The sequence below is a fragment of the Tenrec ecaudatus genome, chromosome 13, assembly GCF_050624435.1.
Source record: "Tenrec ecaudatus isolate mTenEca1 chromosome 13, mTenEca1.hap1, whole genome shotgun sequence".
In the NCBI taxonomy this organism is placed as follows: Eukaryota; Metazoa; Chordata; class Mammalia; order Afrosoricida; family Tenrecidae; genus Tenrec; species Tenrec ecaudatus.
Window position 1 is genome coordinate 48,364,127 of NC_134542.1, and position 12,850 is coordinate 48,376,976.

At 44.2% G+C, this 12,850-nt stretch overlaps 1 non-coding gene across 1 annotated transcript; it reads left to right on the plus strand.

The window, feature by feature from the left end:
- Nucleotides 1-4,132: 4,132 nt before the first annotated feature.
- Nucleotides 4,133-4,244, plus strand: LOC142425124 (U6 spliceosomal RNA). Its single transcript, XR_012779497.1, has one exon. It is a non-coding gene; the product is annotated as a U6 spliceosomal RNA (small nuclear RNA).
- The last annotated feature ends 8,606 nt before the right edge of the window (nt 4,245-12,850 follow it).

Here is a 12,850-nt window from a genome sequence, read left to right on the forward strand (position 1 = left end):
GTACTCTCCATCACATTTAATACTTCTGTTTGGATGGCTGACAGCACCTCCCTACTTTTTCCCTTCACCTCTTCTATGTCGTGAAATCACTGTCCTTTCATGTCCCTCTTCATTCATAGAAACAAAAAGAAGTCTCACGGAACGAGGTCAGGTGAATCAGGTGCGCGGGGCAAGAGAGGCCTGCTGTTTTTTGCCCCAAACTGGCAGACTGAGATGACTGCATGAACAGGTTCACTGTCGTTGTGGCAAAACCAATCCCCCGTCTGCCTCAAATCAGGCCTTTTTTGTCGCACAGCCTTATGCAGTCTTTTCAGAACCTCTAAATAGCAAGCTTGATTAACACTCTGACCTAGTGGAACAAATTCCAAATGCACTATGAGTTGACATTTCATCCGTTCAGAAAGTTGACAGATATCCAGAATGAGATTTGTCATCAATCAACATGTCACCTTTTGGGGAACAAGAAAACCACCCATACATGAGATTTCCCATAGCACTGTCCTTGTAAGCTGTGCTCAACATCACAACAGTTTCGGTGGCATTTTCCCCAAGCAGGAAACAAAAAATCACAGCCGTATGCTGTCCTCTTAAATTAGCCATCACAAAAAAATGAAGATCAAGCAAAATTGCTTTTACAAAAATATTCACTGTGACCAGAGAGAACCACCCCAGGCAACGCCACTGGGTGCACTAACTCAGAGTGAGTTGCTTGATGCTCACCTGGCAGGAAAAATTCATGCTATGAAAGCTCCACTCTGCCCAGCGCAATTCCCGGTTGGGGGGCTACCCCCTCATATTCAATGTATCCTGACTACTAGCTGCCCCTTGATCTTTCTATCTCTTTATCAATATGTTCATTACACACCTGCTCTACTTCCTTTACCTACGCCTTGTATGACTCACGGGTTACTTACCTTACTTAGGCTTCTGTAACATGCTTGACAAGATGCCTCTATTATAAGCTACTTGCTTCTAAGTTTCATTCATTTATTTTCTTCTCGTGTTTTCGATAGCAAAATAGAATATTTTAAAATAATTCATCAAACAGATATTATAAATGCATATGTAATGCGATTAAAATACGGATAATATTTTGCAGTACATCCAAGTTCAGGCCAGCCCCAAGGTCACCCTATGTTGGCTAGCCTAGATAGAGAGTGAAAAGGATGTGTATGTGCAGGGCCTCAAATCACGGCCACTGCGTCGAGCCTGACTCAGAGGGCACCTATAAAACAAAGTAGAACTGCTCCTGTGGGTTTCCTTAAACTCTTCACACAAGTAGAAAGCCTCGTCTCTCTCCTGTGGAGCGGCAGGTGGTTTCAACCCGCTGTTCTTGTGGTTAGCAGCCCAACACTTTATCCATTACGCCACTACTGGCATTCTTTTATTCCTTAATATGGATATCCATTATATTCGTCTTTGTAATTTTTGTCTATCTGAACTTTTTCAAAATAGATGTAGATGTTTGAGTTGTATGTTGTTAGGTGCCAATGGGTTGGCTCTAGTAGGCAATTAATACTTATTTTAATTTTAATAAAGGTAAAGAATTTGGACGAGCCAAACTGGTGCTTATATTTTCTGAGTTTGCACTATTTTGAATAAAGGCACTGTATCAACTGGCATAGGAGATTTAAAAAAAAAGAGCCAAGTAAACCAAAATTCTTACTCTTAAATAACTTTCAATTTAGAAGGGAAGTTCTGACGGCTGCAAAAATAAGTACAATACAAAGGAATGATGTACGTGCCTTATCAAAAAAATAACAAACCAAACTCATTGCAATGGCATCAATGCCAACTCATAATGACCCCACAGGACAGGGTAGAACTGCCCCTGTGGGTTTCCAAGACTGATACTTTCCTGGAGTAGAAAGCCTCATATGAGTTCTCCCTTGGAGAAGCTGGGCTGGTGGTTTGGAACTGCCAACCTTGCAGTTAGCGGTCTAAGGCATAACCACTCTGCCACCAGGGCTCCTTTAAATTGCCATTTCTTCTGCTATTTTTGTCATTCTCAGAACCCTAAGGCAAACAACACTGATCTCTGGTGAGATAGCTGGACAATTTGCCTATGAAGCCCCTTCCTTGTAGCGTGGCAGGACAAACGAATCCTCCACCCTCTTTTTCTGGAGGTTCCTCAGAGTAGCCGGGCCAAAGCCTGTTGTCTGAGAAGAGTAATGAGGCCCTGAAATAAAATTATCTTTAGGAATAGGAGAGGAGCTTTGGGCTACATGTCGAACTGCTAACTGCAAGGTCAGCAGTTTGAACCCACTAGCTGGGTCATAGGAGAAAGATGAGGCTATCAGTTCCCGTCAAGAGTTAGAATCATGGAAACCCAGAGGGGCAGTTCTAGTCTCCTATAGGGTCACTGTGAGTTGGAATCAACTTGATGGCAGTGGCGGGTTAGCAATGGGAACACCAAAGTTGGTGTCCTCAGAGAAGCACAACAGCCTAGCATTTTCAGAGGAAGGACAGCACAGACCTGAAGGTTCTTTGGGACCCAATCACCCTGGCTTTGTGGTGTGCTTTCAAGAAAATAGTGAGCATGGCTGAGTGTATGAGGGGCACCAAGAGCGCTGTAACCAAAAACTCAAGTCAGGTCCTCACGACAGCTGGGCACATCGGGAGACATGGTGCCTGCCCTGGCCTGGGCAGGGGCATGTTTCCGTAGGCCTTGTGAGGGTGTGAGGAAGGAGACCACTGGTGAAAGGATCATGTTGTCCAGTTCCCTCTGAACCCAGCACCGGAAACACAGCTCACCCTCGTCCCCTTGGGTTGCGTAAGCCCTTGGCATGTTGGCACATATGGTGAGAGGCCTCAGGAGGGATATGTTAAACTGCTTACTGATAGGGCAAGTGAGGATCTTTGAAATCAATTATAAAAATGAAACTTACAGTGATAGTAGTAAAGCGAGTGTCTGATTAAATCATTCAATACATATCTATGTTATGCAAGTATTCTATAATAAATATGTGTTATTTTAACATCAGAAGCAAGTTATTTTTATAAATCCTATTATGAATACCAGATTACTTTTAAAACATAATGCATGGTCTTTAAATATAATCAATATAAAAGTGGTAAAGATGTTCATGAAAATATTCCTATGCATCCATCTTTTGAAGCCATTTGCTTCAACTGAGCCCCGACAGAGTCTAAATAAGGCTGGCTAGACAAGAACTTTGTCGGACTGTCAACCCGGCAGGCTGGTTGCACGTTCAGCATGATGGTGTCAGAGCTGATGGTCCACCGGATGACCTGTCCCCCACCGCCAGCAGAATGACACTAGGTGGTGCGATGCATGGTTGACCCACTGCCAGTTAATCTACTGCCATTAATCATCAGCTTATATAGGTGGACATCTCAGAAAAGACTTTCCCAACAACCAAAGAAAAACCCGCATCTAGAATCCTGCCACACTTAGCCAGCAGGTTCACAAGCATTTAAATTAGTCACATCTTAACAGTTCTTGAGATTTTTTTGCAGCTGAGCTCATGCTTGGTGTTTTGAAATATTGAACAAATAAGATGTACAAGCAGTACAATAATTTCTGAATCAACCTTGAAGTTTAAGTTGAGAGTGATATGAAAACCCAAATTCCTTCACCAGTGCCCATCAGGAAAATATCAAACACAAGAGTTTAAAATAGTGTACCTTCAGAGAGCTCCCCGAATCCTCCCTAGACAGTTTTTCTCTTTCCAAGTTTCCACATCCAAATCCATGAATGTCCTCCCACCACTGCCTCTCATTGATGTGGTTCCCTCCCGTCCATGCCAAGTCCTTGCTCCTCCCCTCCCCCTTTCCTCGGGATTTCTGGCTAAAAGTACTTCCTAGCACTTTTACTCCTGGCAGCTGGCCATACCAGGTCACGCCAAGATGCAGGAGGGTGTGGTGCATGTCCCAGGCTTGCTCATTCCCCAAGAAGTGATGTTCCTGAAAGCTTCTTTAAAAAAAAAAATGCTAGTTCTCTTAATAAGAGTTCCCCAGACATTTCTGGTGAATAGATTCTGTCTTGTGCAGTCTAAAAGTAGTCTATTTTTACAGTAACACATTAATGAAAGTTAGCTTGTGAGGTCCCGGAGCGGCTACCTTAGACTGGCTTCTCTAGGGACGCAAAGAAAGCAAAAGAAGAAGAAATGTGTTGATTCGGCAGCACGCACACTAACATTGGAAGGATACAGAGAGGATTCGCATGGCCCTTGTGCAAGGATGACACGTAAATTCATGAAGCGAAAGCCAGCGAAGTTTTTCAGTGTGGGTGAGCTTCAGGAAAGATGATGTCTTTGGGAGGGTGAAACCAGGCAATAACTCCCAGTCTGTGAAGACGGAAGCCTGCCCAATGACCAGGGTCAGATAGCCGTTTCACACCAAGGCGCATTCACATCCATGACAAACAGTAGGCATTTACAAGGCTCAGTGAAACCAGCCGGGGCCCGGAAGACTGGTGGTACCATTGGAGTTCAGATGGAGGGAGGGAGGCAGCAAAGACCTGGAGGCTTTGATGCCTCCGGTGTTCAGGTGGCAGGAAAAGAAGCACCTGGAGAAATTGGACAAGGGCTAAACATATACTGTTGGCAATTGGCTCCATAGGAGGGAAAAATGAAGAAGTAAAGACTTGTTTAATGGTATTTACAGTGTGCATTGTGTACTAGTATTTACAGTGCATGCTCCTCTCAGAGTACTCAGTGGAAAAGGAGGGTGGCATGTAAACCACTGATAACCACAGCTAAAGATATGTTTGACATGCCACCTTCCAACAGGAATATCCCCTGTTGCCATAATTCTCATGTAAGCCACCATCCCTGCCCTGGGTTATTGCAATAGCCTCCTACCTGGCCTCCCTGCCCCATCCTTCCTCCTCACACACTGCTCAACCCAGAGGGCAGAGGCGTTCCTTTAGAGCCTTTCTCTGTCGTCCGGTTGTCGAAAACTCTCCCACAGCTTACTACTTCCCTCTGAAGAAAGGCGAATCCTTTCTGCGACTTGCAAGCCCTTACAGGATTTGACAGGCGTTACTTCTCTGACCTCATTCCTTCTGCTCTCTCGCTCCCTCATTCTTCTGTGGCCACACCAGCCTCCTTGCTGCTCCTCCTCCTCCTCGAACTCGCTGGTGCACCCCCTGCCTCAGGGCCTTTGCACTTGCTCTTCTTGCTACAGAGCACTCTCTTCTCGCCTCCAGCTGCTCACTCCTGGAGGTCTTCACTCAAAAGGCATCTTCCCAATGACAGCTTCCCAGACCAGCACTCCCGTACTCCCCGTCCCTTATGTTTCTACTTTTCCTCTTACTCCGAACTTTCTCCTTTCCAGCATAGCCTTCATCATCACCATCATCATCATCATCATCATCTAGACCTCATTTTCATTTATTTACTTACTTATTTACCTACCTACCCGCGTCTCTCCTCTAGATCATGTGCTTTATGAACACACGGATTTAAAAAATTATTTTAATATCTGATTTATTGACATATATTTTGTGTACCATACAATTCAGTGTTTTAAACATTTTTTAAACCAATTACACAATAATCACCACCACAATCAACTTTAGATTGTGGTGTATACATGATTATTCATTCTTATATACATGATTATTTGCTCCACATTTTCCTCCAACCTCACCTGTCACAACCCTAAGGATACATTAATCTAGTTAAGGTCTCCATAAATTTACCTTTCTTGGATTTCATATAAATAAAATTATACTTTTAAAAACAACAATAAAATAAAACACAGAAAAAACTTAAACCAAAAGAAAGCAGGAAATAGTAAAAAACAGAACAAGTTATATGTGAGTAAAAAAGGAAAATAAAGAGTAAGATGTTGAATTTTAACTGATTATGTGTAGTAAATGGAAAGCATTCTACTTTCCAATTCACACTTTTCTGAAGACAAAGATATTCACTTCCCTGGTCAGTAGTCTGAGGGAGTTCAGTGGAGGCTTAATTCACGTGGGGACTTTCTGAATAGATTTTGGGTTTTCACTGTCACCCATGGCCTTCAACAATCCAGGCACTCAGAATTTAAAGTCTAATGCAGTTCCTTCCTCTGGTTTTGGATTTTATTATTTATAATCTTTAGATCACATGGGCATGTGTGCTCCTTTCCTTGTGGGTTTAGCTGAAATCTCACTTAAATGATTTCTTGCTAAGGCAAGCCTTTAAGAGTCCACACACTATTCTTTCTGATAGCCAGATATCATCGGATTTCTTCAGCACACCTTACTAGAACACCCATAGCCTCAGTGATCACGACATTGAGAGCAAGTATCAAGCAGGGCCAAACCAGAGGATTAAAGTGCACTCAACCTAAGCCATGATCTTTTCCATTGCCTCAAATCAATGTGAACGCTGGACATGATTTTGGTGAAGAGTATTGACTATACCATGGACTGCCAAAAGAGCCAACAAATCTTTCTTGAAAAAGTACAAACTGAATGAACCTTAAAGTTAGGACTGCAGAACATACTTCATACATGTTACCAAGAGGGACTAGTTCCTGGAGAAGGATATTCTGTGTGTTAAAGTGGAGGTTCTGTGGGTAAAATAGACCACTCTTCACCACCACCACCACCAGCAAGATGTATTGACACAGTGGCTGCTGGACTAGAATGTGTTTTGTTCTGTTGTACATCGTGTCAATATGAGTCAGAATCAATTGGATATCACTGAACAAAATAACTATGCTATTAAAATTGCCTACATGTATAATTTCCCCACTGTATTGAAAGTTCTTAGAAGGTAGGGTTCATGTCTTGATGGCTTTTGAACCTTAAGCATTTGACCTGGAACATGGCATACAATAACTGCTTGTTGGCAGTAACATAAGCGGGTGCCAACTTGAGACTATTAAGAGTGAAGAGATGGAGTTTAGCCTGTCAATTAGGTCACAGCTGTCAACCCCATTTGGAGGCACTAAGGAGATAAAGAGCTGGCTGGCAGCAGAACACACACTCACTCCCTGTGAGACATTCTTGCTGGACATGGAACTACCCTAGAGCCCTGGAGCTGGCAGAGCCACATGGAAACCCATGTCAGTGTTGAGGTGTTTCCACTGCCACTGGATCCACAAGACTTTCCACCCACTGGCCTGTGGTCTTTCTACATTTGGTGTCATTGCATGTGTTTTATGAGTCTGAAGAGGAACTTATAGATTGATATTGGACATATGGGCTAATACTGGACTTATGGACTTGATCTGGACTGGGCTGGGATATTTTCTTAATATATTAATTGCTCTTTTATAGAAAACTCTTTCTTATACACATATGAGTGTCTATGAATTTATTTCTCTAGTCAACCTGGACTAACACACTGCTCAAGAGAGTAGATAGAGATTGTTTTTTTGAGGAGGGTTTAGTTATCAGGGCCAGGTACAGCCCGGACAAAGAACATTTCTTTCACTGTTTGGGCATTTATTATTCTGCATGTTTTATTGCACAGATCCTTGAGGTTTGGGATCATTTGACTTGATAAGAGGGTCATGACTGTAATTTGTTAGCAGAACACTAGTGGAGCCAATGTCTCTGGGGAAACTTTTATTGCATGTAAGAGAACTGAACTGCAGGCCAGGGTGGGAGGCAGTGCAGCCTCATGATGGATTAGAACCAAGAGCCAGGAAGACCGAAAGCATGTTTTATTTCTCACGTCTGTCTCCTCTGTATAAAGTCAGTTTTCTTTTCCTCTCTTTTTATGCAAATAATGCCCACTGCCTCCAGGAGCAAACTAAAATCCAACCCACAGCTTCATAGATCTTCACGGAAGCAGACAGCCTCATCTTTCTCCTGCAGAGTGGCGTGTGGGCTTGACCCACCGACCTTACATTTAGCAGTCTACTGCCTGCTCAGCATACCACCAGGACTCACGGTGCCTCGGGCGTGCATGCACACCACCACCACCACCAGCAACAGAACTGCTGGTGCCACCTGCGCAATGTCCATCTTTTCGGTTGCAGAAACACGGTGCTCAGTCGGAGGACAGGCTGGGATGAGCATTTCTGTCTCAGTTGCAAACTCCCAGCTCAGGCCAAGGGCCCACTCTTTATTCACTATTTGATGTGATAACAGAGACGGGATTAGCTTTCTGATGACGGTCATTTCTCTGGATTGGAGAGATCCAGTCTTGAGAGGCAGTTTTTATATCCCATGAGGTCTGGAGGCTGGAGGCTCAGAGTTTCTTCCTTGAAGAGAGAAGCGTCAATGGCAAACGAGCCTCCCCCACCGGGCCTATCTCTAGGGCACAGGGAGCCTGCTGATTGACCTCTGCTAGGAGCGTGTGTAGGGATGCTTGCCAGTATAGCCTCAATGCCTAACGGGAGCACCTTAGGGCTTCTAAAGAAAAGCAGAGGCATCAGACCGCTAACATCTGTTGCTGTGGCGGAACTCGAACACGCGGCATGGGTCTGAATGGAATGGTGCTCCACCAGGCGTTTCTGGCTTTGTTCTGGAAGTAAATCCCCGGGGTTTTCTTAGAACTGGAAAGAACAGCCTTTGACTAGCCGCTTTTGTACCACGTGTATCTGCTAGGTAAACCGACATCCTCCTAGGCTGGGGGCTCAGAGACTGCCTTCCTTGAAGGGTGAAACAGGCTCATCCATCTCAAGGGCACAGAGAACCCTGCTGATTGACCTCTGCGTTACCAGGTGCCCAGAGGTGCCCAGGATAAGGCCGCAGAGTGCCACCCCACCCCCACCCCTGAGGAAATAGCGACAGAAATTCAGTGGAGTCACTTGGTTCTACAAACCCTGTACTTCTCTCATTTTAACGATACTCAGAAGCACGAGGCAGCGCCACAGAGCTAGTGGCGATTCAGAAGCTGCCAAGGGAGCAGCTGGTGGGGCTCCCAGCGGGGGCTGCTGGCTGTGCTGGTCCCAGTGGGAGCGCGGAGGCGGCGGAGGGGGAAGAGCACAGTGTGAGGGCGGATATGGCAGTGGCCCCCGTCTCCGCAGTCTGCTTCGCTCTGCTTATTAGCTTGGCACCGGGATTGAAAAATGTACGTCTACTTCTATTTCTGGCTTTTAAATGTGTGAAGGAAACACATCGCTTTATTATTTTATTTTTGTAAAGTTAAAGACAGAGACAGATGCCCAGAGAACATAGGCATTGTATAAGAACTTCCTGTTCTTTGGTGACAACAAAAAAATTCAAGGACAAGTAGGTCATCTCCTCTAAGTTTTCTGGAAGAAAACTAATGACAGGAAAAAGACGAGGGCCAGCACTGAAGATTACTGGAGTTGCGAAGCATAGAATCAGGGACGATGTAGATTTTTGTTTTGTTTTGTTTTCAAAGGAAAACAAATCTCAAAAAATGAATTAGGTATTGATGTAATTATTTAAAGTGTTGTTATGGGGAAAATGTCCCAAATACTGCAGATATAAATAGCCTTTCTAAATTTAGCCAAGAAACATGCAAATGCTTTTGTAGACATTCTCTAACCAGAGGTATTTGGGACTTTGAAAGCATCATAACTCTTGTGAATGGTCACAGTCAGTTCCGGGGGATAGAAAGAGGAGTCCCAGTGTACTCCTGGAAGGGTTGTTGGGATTACTCTGATGTCGTTGGTGCCATTGACTCGGTTCCACTCACGGAGACCCCTGTCAGTGACAGAAGGAAACACGGCCCCAGCGCGTGCTGTGCTCACAATTCTTGTGGTCAAACCCATCATGGCAGCCACTGTGTCGATCCATCTCGTTCTAGGTTTTCCTCTTTTTCACTGCCCCTCCTCTTTACCAAGCACGATGCCCTTGTCCAGGGACTGGTCTCTCCTGATAACATGTCCAAAGCACAGGAGGCAAAGTCTTTCTTGCCATCGCTGCTGCTAAGGAGCATTCGAGTTGGGCTTCTGCCAGGACGGATCTGGGTGCTCTTTGGCAGCCCACGGCACGTTCAGTACCTTCGCCAGACCGTAATTCAAATGAATCGCTTCTCCTCAGTCTTCCTGATCCAGTCTCCACGCTTCACATGCATTTGAGGTGATTGAATATACCATGTCTTGTGCCAGGCTTACCTCAGTCCTCAAAGTAATATTCTTGCTTTTCAACACTTGAAAGAGGCCTTGTGCTGTAGATTTTACCCATTGTGATGTGTCACTTGATCTCTTGACTGCTGCTGCTTCCATGAGCATTGGTTGTGGATCTGTGGGAGACAAAATCTTTGACAACTTCCATCTTTTCTCCATTTATCATAATGCTACCTTCTGGTCCAGTTGTGAGGATTTCTGTTTTCTTTACATTAAGTTGTCATTCATACTGAAGGCTGCAATTCTCATTGTCGACATTCATCTACCCGAACAGTCCTTTTCAGCACATGCTACGTACTAGACACGGTGCTGACTTTGTGACTGTTAGGTGCCGTTTACTGTGCCCTGACTCACAGAGTCACTAATGTATCACAGAAGCAAACACCACAGCGTCCACTTCTGTGTCCTCCTCACAACTGCCACAGTGGCAGCCAGTGTGTCGACCCATCTCATTTCAGGAAGACACCGTAGGCATGATGAATGTGGTCCCCCCTTCATGCCCCTGACAAGCTTTGAGGCTAGCAGGGAGCGAATCATCGCCAAGCTAACTTTTTCAAATAAGGAAACCAAGCCCAACACGAGTGATAAAGTCAAATGGGCCGTGTCCTAGGTCTCACTGCTTTTGGTTTCTATCTCTTCCCTACAGACCCTTTAAAATTCTCAAATTGTGTGACGTGAAAGAAATATCAATATCAACCCATTTCAAACTGCTTTTTAAAGCTTTCCATAGTTCTATATATTTTTTCTGGAAATGAAACAAAAAATCAAATTAAAAAGAAAAGCATTCAAAGGCCCAATTTTGATTATCTGATCCAGTTTTGTTGTGGTTGCTGAGGACGCACTAGCCATGTGACCTCCATCGCCATCATCTGTGTGACACTGACCATCTGCTTAGGGGATGGCAGACACACGCACCATCCAGAGTAAAGGGGACTGGAAACCCTCATTGGTTGGGTTATCAGACCCAGAAGATGCCGGTTGGTCAGAGGAGAGGAGGCTTGATTAGGTGGGTTGCAGGATTCTCTAGCCTTAGGTGTCTCTGGATAGCCCCTCCGCCCTTAGCTTGTCTGACCTGCGGTTGTACTGCGCTGTTAGCACAATGCCTGCCACCCACCAGGGTGCTGTGACAATTGCTAAAGTAAATGCTATCACGCTTTCTGAGCGTTTCAAAAGCAGGGTGCTGTATAACTACCCAAAACCATTATACACCCACAGGTACAGCTTTTCCTTTTCTTAATATACTTTTAATATGATAATATAAAAGGGCATTCCTCAGGGTACATTTAAATGTCTGTGTTTCATTTCACTTGTTATTCACTCCAACTTTTAAATTGATTACTATTTTCAGGGTATTAACCTGACACTGAAAAGAACCTATCATCAATTTAATAATTACTTGTCATCGTGTTTGAGAAAGAGAAATATTATGGTCTCTAGAGGCCCCTGTCAATCTGTTACTAAAATGGAATTGGTCAGGATTTCCTAGCAGAATTTAGATCATTTGGCCATGGAAGCAGATGTGTTGGAAACACATGTTCTGCAATCTATTTGGCTGGATGACTTGAATCAAAGTCTCAAATGAAAAACATGCAAATAAGCAATGCGAACACCTGGCTACATTAAAACAGCCAGGAATGGCAGTGACCTACACATCATAGATTCATTTTTAGAGCTTTGTCATGTTTATCCTTTCTTCTTTCTTTCTATCTTTCTTTTTAAACAAAAGCTTTTTGAGATGTAATTCTTATAACAAGAGAAAGGAGTCTAGGATACAGGAAAAGTCACAGCACTACATTTCTGGTCTCTGGGGGAAGGTCGTTGTTTCTATAAAGAGCCCTGGATCACTCTGAAACAGGTTTGCAGGGCTGTATGTTGGCCAGGCAGAAGCCCTGGTGACATCGTGGGCTATGTGTTGGACTGATAACCGCAAGGTCAGCAGATTGAAACCATCAGCTTCTCTGAGGAAGAAAGATGAGGTTTCTACTCTGGTTAAGATTTACAGTCTCAGAAACCCTCAGGCGATTTTCTACTCTGTCCCACAGGGCAGATATGAGTCAGAATTGACTCAGTGGCATGGAAATGCTGGCATGGAGAGCCCAATATCAGCATAAAATTAAAGGTCTGAACTAAAGAACTGAGAGACGAAGGGAGGCAAGACTTGACTTATAACTTGGCTTTTACTAAGCAATCATGGAAAAATGTCAATGGGCAGGGTGATTTCTCTAAGAAATCAGTGCAGTGCGATATTGCACTGAAAAGTTGCAAGCAGAGTGGAGAATCTGCTCGTTGTAGGCTTCTGAGCTAGCTCTGTGACGAGATAGCAGGTTCTCCCAAGTCACAGATGTGCCCCCTCCCTCAAGTCCCATGGAGTGGTTTTCCATTCAAATGCTCAACAAGACCGTTCGAATTCTGATATTCAGGCAGTATTATTAAAGACAAGGCAGTAGCTAATGTCACAGTAAAAGCCTGAAAAACAGAAACACTTAAGGAAATGACCCTGAAACTCTAACGACCATTTCCAAGATTGAATCATAAAAATGCAGGCCAAATGTTTCATAGCTGAGATCACGATGAGGAAGGTAAAGGAGACCCTAGCCAAGAAGAAACCATTCAAGTCCCACGTGGCTGCCTGCGAGAAACGGGGCTCTCGCCTAAAGGAGATATCCTAGCCTTTAAACATACACAATCTTGTGAAGTTATGTTCCGGAAACTATCCTGAGTAAATCTCCCCATAAAAGCACTGCATTCTCTTAGTGTGTGTAGCAGTCAGATTTCATGTCAACTTGATGGTACCCGTGTGGAGATGGGGGTGGAGTCCAACCTAACAATCTGGTTACAA